The sequence below is a fragment of the Grammomys surdaster genome, unplaced genomic scaffold, assembly GCF_004785775.1.
Source record: "Grammomys surdaster isolate TR1022 unplaced genomic scaffold, NIH_TR_1.0 1164, whole genome shotgun sequence".
Lineage (NCBI taxonomy): Eukaryota > Metazoa > Chordata > Mammalia > Rodentia > Muridae > Grammomys > Grammomys surdaster.
The window spans coordinates 2,301,969-2,308,473 of record NW_021605583.1 but is presented as its reverse complement, the minus strand read 5'-3'; positions in this window follow the sequence as shown (position 1 = coordinate 2,308,473).

Sequence of the window (6,505 nt, the reverse complement as noted above, 5' to 3'; positions counted from 1 at the left end):
AGGGAGGGAGGGAGGGAGGGAGGGAGGAAGGGAGGAAGGGAGGAAGGGAGGAAGGGAGGAAGGGAGGAAGGGAGGAAGGGAGGAAAGGAGAAAGGGAGAGCTGGTGCGGCTATGGCTTTAAGGTCCACTTGTGCTATCCTTTGGGTCTCCCTCTAAGGGTGTGAGTTTGTTGAGTTAAATAAAACATTTGTTGATTGGAGAACCTACTAGTGCGTCTATGGTATTGGGCTTTGTTTTATAATGGTCAATAGCTGGGCAGTGCACTCGGTTTGGGATTAGTAAGATAAGATACAAATGGGGGAGTCATAACCGTGCTGAAGGTTTGGGGGCGTGACTGTGGTTTTCAACAGCATATGTCATGCCTGAAGACTGATGCTGAGTGGAAACTCTATGGCTTGTTAGCAAGCTCTTTGTGTGATTTTACGGCATACTAAAGTTTGAAAGTCATGGCTTCTAATGGGAACTTGGTGCCATAAACAAGGTTAATGATCTTTGCTGCCCATCCTAACTCGAAGTTCTGTGACGGCATGACTCATGCAATAGGATGTCTGGCCAGATCCCAAATACAGTTAGTGCACACCATATACTTCTGTGAGTCATGGGCTCAAGAAGCATGCTGCTGAGTTAACATATTTATTTTAAAAAATAGCAGAGAGCTGCAGAGACCTCACACTCTCAGCGTCTCGGTGAAATCGAGTACCGTCATGGCATCCTGAGGGCCGTTTAGCTTTGAGAGCACCAGGAAGGACGAATTTCAGAATTACTCCAAGGATGCCATAAAGCTGTGGAAGCCACAGCGGTATTCCTTCCAACTGCTCTGCAACTATCACTCGTCAGTAGTCATTAACCAAAGGACAAGGGAGGAGAGGCAGGGACATATGGCAGACAGCTGCATTCGCAGGCATCCACTGGGGACAATCACAGGCAACTTTTGGTAAAGAGCAGGTGCAATGGAAGATGGGAAGTCCCTGTGTAATGCACTCAAAGCTGCTTAAAATATGGCAAAGAGAGGGAAAGAAAATATGTCTTCATTTGGTTTAGTCCACAGAGAGCCAGGCCTCTCTTTATGGCAAAGGATTGCTCTCATGCACAGGAGGCAAAAGGTGGTGAAAAGGTAATGAGAATCTGACAGTGTCGTGTTTGAAAACAGATATAGATAACATGGGATGGGGTATGGCTTAGTGGGTACAGTGGCTTGCCACCCAAGCCTAAGAACCCAAGTTCAATCCCAGTCCCTTCGTGGTAGAAGGAGAGCTGAGTCTCATAAGTGGTACTGGCATCCATTCATGTTCTGTTGTGGCTGTGAGCATTCACAAAGACACAAAATAAAAAACTCATTTAAAATAAAATTTTAAAAAGACACTAGCCATTAGGCATAACTTGCCCTGTCGTGAAGTACACATGACTGTAATATACTCAAGGTCAGTAAATGACCTTTGGCTTCGGTTACTCTTTTGGTATAAGGGAACCCCCCTCCCTCTACCTCCCTCCCTTGTGACTCAGACTGAGGAAGGAGAAAAGAATCTAACTAGAAGCTGGGTTATTGTGGTGGCATGGTGGTGCTATAGTTATGACTCAGATAAAAACAACAGACACACTAGAAATAAATCTAAGCTTAATGCTTTATTCATCGAGTGTCCTTGAGAAGTGTGGCTCTGTGCACGTCAGCTTCCTGACCTGTCAAACACAGATGCCGAGGTCTCTGCATAGAGGATGTGAAACTTCTGTTTCCCTCAACTAGTTTGACCTTTTAGTTTCTAAAGAAAACTTAGGAAGGTCCTCGGTTTCTGATGTTCCTCTTCTCACGAAGGTCATATTGTTATTGAATTTGGGGTCATGCCTGTACCCCAGAAGGCCAAGTTTGGTCACTCGTCCTTGAGAAGCCAATTAAAGCAACCAAGTTAATAGTAATGGAGATGTATTAAGTCTGGCCACATCGGGAAGACAGACAAAGAGATCCAGTGACCCACTTGCCCCTACCCCTGTCCAAGTTCATCTTCAGGGTCTGGAGTGAAAGAACTAGGGGTGTACATCTAACCAGCCCCCCTCACAATGTGGTCCGCCACCTACCACTGGCACGCCATAGTCCAGGCTTCTGCCTCATTCTATAAAGTAGCCTGATAAGGTGCAAGAGCTTTCTGAAATCTCTTCCTGGGGACAATCATTCCTGGGGAAATTCTTATTTCTTAGTATCACCATTTCAATGGTCTGATAGTCAGATTCTAAAGTGTCTCTTTAGGATGTCTTTACTTTTACCAGGCCAGTTATCATATTGGTCAATTCTGGAACTCAGAAACCTCACTAACTGGAAACTCTTGAACCAGGAAACGAGAGGGTTCTGCAAGTGAGATCTGATGGAAAGCCAGGATGGTCATCAAGGGACCACATGGCCTGTGACTCTACATGCATGCCCTTCATCCCTGATCCTGATCCTAGAATCTGTACCATGGTTTTTATGTTTGAATGGAAAAAACATCACTTTGAGTATGGACACGTATCCTGATTGCTTGGATTTTGTGACCTATCCCACCCCCATCTCCAAATTTTATAAAGCCACAAGAGTTTTCTCACATGTTATATTTGAAAGAAAAATCAGCCGTCCAGGCAGCCAAAATAAATACATACCCTGATGAAGGTAACTCAGATTTGGGGGCACAATAGTGATACACTTGGGAACTCAAAGCTAAGTACAAATAGAAGTCTCATCTTGAGACTCTTCCCTTGAATGCCCTAGGAACTGTGTCGTTTGACAGATCCTGGAGGGGTTGTCTCTCCCTTGCCTAACTACACTTTCCAAGTGACTCTGTTTTATAAAATTATATCGTATGTGTGTGTGCCTGAGTGTATGCATGTGTGCCATGTGTGCACAGGGCTAGTCAGAAAGCAGGCATCGGATCCTCTGGAACTGGAGTTACGGACAGCTGTGACCCACTAAGTCTATGCTGGGAACTGAACCCAGGTCTTCTGCAAGAGCAATAATGCCCCTAACCACTGAGCCATCTCTCCAGCACCACTATGACTGTGTTTTTGAGATCTTTTCCGACTCTAAACCTTAAGCACTGTATTTTCAAAGCTGTCCTTTCCTCCTGGCCCTTTCCCTCTGCCCTTTGTCCCCTCTGTTGTTCACTCCATTACCCCCCTTCCGCTCACCCCTTCCTTCTTTCTCTCTGTGATTTTTCAAGAAGTGGCAAACTTTTAGCAAAAAAGGTCAAGATCGTTCAAAAACCCATGGACTGACTCTCTAAGGAAGGATGCTTACTCAGAAAAGTCAACTTCTGATAACATCTCTCCCACCTTTACCCCCTCAGTGACACCCCTTGATTTGGGCTCTAATTGTGACTTATTTCCTGTCAAAGCAGAGGGGGACCTGGGGATGAACAGAGCTGGAAGGAATGGGGTGGACTACAGTCTGATGCTGTAGGCAGCTTTACCACCTTTTCAGTGTATTCATGAAAGCAAAAGAGAAGGCGGTGATCCAGGAGAGGTTAACATGTTCAGAAAACCACGGGAATAAATTTCAATGAGCACATAGTACATATTAACAGAATACCCTTTCCCAGTGCTCCAGAGGATAAGCTCAACCAAAACTGCTGGCAAGTACTGCACATTACATCCCAAGGAAGCAGGAGAGAAAGGGCAAACCCCCATTCAGGGCACACGGAGGAGAGAGTCTTTGTTCTGGGCACACAGAGGACAGATTCTTGGGTCTGTGTTCTCGGAACCTTCTCCATGAGACTTGGCATAGCCTTTCACCAGACTGGGCTCCTTACTGTCTTCTAACATCTAGTCACTACTATGAATACCGCTAGGACATCACCGTACATGTATGTAAATGCACATGTATGTAAGACGACATTATTTTGTCAGTTTTGAAACCGTATTTGCACCGTTCTTATACGTCTTCCCTCACTTTCCACGCCCACACCCTGCACATTTTGTTTTTGTCAAATAATGAATTTTTAAAAATCAGCATATATTTCTCTATCACAAATCAAAGGACACTTCTGTGCTCTCAAAAACAGCACTAATCTCAAGATGATAAAAGCCAGTCTTTTGCTGGTTGGACTTCACGTCTTCCCCTTTCTGGAAATGTTGCTACACCTCACTCTGTCTTTCAAGCTGGGTGCGTACAGTACAGCCACCTGCCATACTTAAACTAACAAGACTCTCTCTGTGGTCTTGTGCTTTCAATGCCCTGAGGCTCATTGTCACCTCTGACTCACAGAATGTTGTCCCTGTTGGCTCTTTGTGAGACTTAACAGTGGCAGAGACCATCTACCTCCCGGGACAAAGTAGAGAAAAGAAGAAGAGTAGGCAGCACTTTCCTGACTCCCAGAGATTCCCAGATGTTCTTCCCCACTGTTAGTACTCTTCCTCATCTCCTAGAAATTATATTAATTTATTCCTTGAGTAGACTCTTCCTCTCAGGATAGTTCATCAGAAGAATGCACTTGCTGCCAAGCCTGATGACCAGAGTTCAGTCCCCAGGATTCAAATGGTGGATTTCCTGCAAGCTACCTGTTGACTCCCACAAGCACACTGTAGTGTACAACTGTCCTCGATACCTATGCAAATGTAAAAGAAATGTCATTTCTTGAGGCTTACGAGATGGCTCCACAGTGAAGAACATTTGTTGCTCTTCTAGAGAACTCAGGTTTTATTCTTATCGCCCATGCCAAGTGGCCCACAACTCCCTGTAACTCCATCTCTAGGGGATCTGACACAATCTTCTGGACTTTATGGGAACCTGCACTCATTGTATCTTATACATTGGCAGTAAATGTGTACTGATCCAACATGAAATGAAAGATCATGCCATCTAAAGATCATGAAAATAACAGAGGTACCAAAGGTATAATCTTTTTTTTTTTTTTTTGGGTGTAGAACGTTTATTGATGGTATCTCAGAGAGTAAGGAGGTAAGGAGGGCTCCCTAGGCCCCTCCTGTTGTTATGGGGGTCCGGGAAGGAAATTGTGAGGGAGATGCTCAGTGTTGGGGACAGGGACTCCTCAGCAACCGAGGGCCTCTCTCTTGATCTCAGTGTCCTTGCTGGGGTGGGTGGTCCAGGGTTTCTTACTCCTTGGAGGCCATGTAGGCCATGAGGTCCACGACCCTGTTGCTGTAGCCGTATTCATTGTCATACCAGGAAATGAGCTTTACAAAGTTGTCATTGAGAGCAATGCCAGCCCCAGCATCAAAGGTGGAGGAGTGGGAGTTGCTGTTGAAGTCACAGGAGACAACCTGGTCCTCAGTGTAGCCCAGGATGCCCTTCAGTGGGCCCTCAGATGCCTGCTTCACAACCTTTTTGATGTCATCATACTTGGCAGGTTTCTCCAGGCGGCATGTCAGATCCACAACGGATACATTGGGGGTAGGAACACGGAAGGCCATGCCAGTGAGCTTCCCGTTCAGCTCTGGGATGACCTTGCCCACAGCCTTGGCAGCACCAGTGGATGCAGGGATGATGTTCTGGGCAGCCCCACGGCCATCACGCCACAGCTTTCCAGAGGGGCCATCCACAGTCTTCTGAGTGGCAGTGATGGCATGGACTGTGGTCATGAGCCCTTCCACGATGCCAAAGTTGTCATGGATGACCTTGGCCAGGGGGGCTAAGCAGTTGGTGGTGCAGGACGCATTGCTGACAATCTTGAGCGAGTTGTCGTACTTCTCGTGGTTCACACCCATCACAAACATGGGGGCATCAGCAGAAGGGGCAGAGATGATGACCCTTTTGGCCCCACCCTTCAAGTGGGCCCCGGCCTTCTCCATGGTGGTGAAGACGCCAGTGGATTCCACGACATACTCAGCACCAGCATCGGCCCATTTGATGTTAGCGGGATCTCGCTCCTGGAAGATGGTGATGGCCTTCCCGTTGATGACAAGCTTCCCATTCTCAGCCTTGACTGTGCCGTTGAACTTGCCATGGGTGGAGTCATACTGGAACATGTAGACCATGTAGTTGAGGTCAATGAAGGGGTCGTTGATGGCAACAATCTCCACTTTGCCACCAGATGGAGAGCAGAAGGCAGCCCTGGTAACCAGGCGCCCAATACGGCCAAATCCGTTCACACCGACCTTCACCGTTTTGTCTACGGGATGAGGCTGGCACTGCACAAGAAGATGCGGCGATCCCTGGAACAGGGAGGAGCAGAGAGCCCCAAAGGTATAATCTAAGGTGAATTTCACCATAAAAGAGTGGAGTTGAATGACAGAGATTCTTCATCTTTCCCAACAGCGACTGACTCCCTCCAGTATCAGTATGATCAATAAGAAGATGGAGACATGAATTTATAATAGACTAAAACAGACATGAGGTCTGGTGTGGTAGCTCACGCCTATAATCCAGTACTCAGGGGATAGAGGAGGGAGGATCATAGCAAGTTCAAAGCCAGCCCGGGCCAGTGAGTTCAAGGCCATCTTAGACTCCACAGTGAGTCCTTGTCTCAAAAACATCAAAAAAAATTAAAAAAATAAACATCAAAGAAAGAAAGAAAGAGAGAGAGAG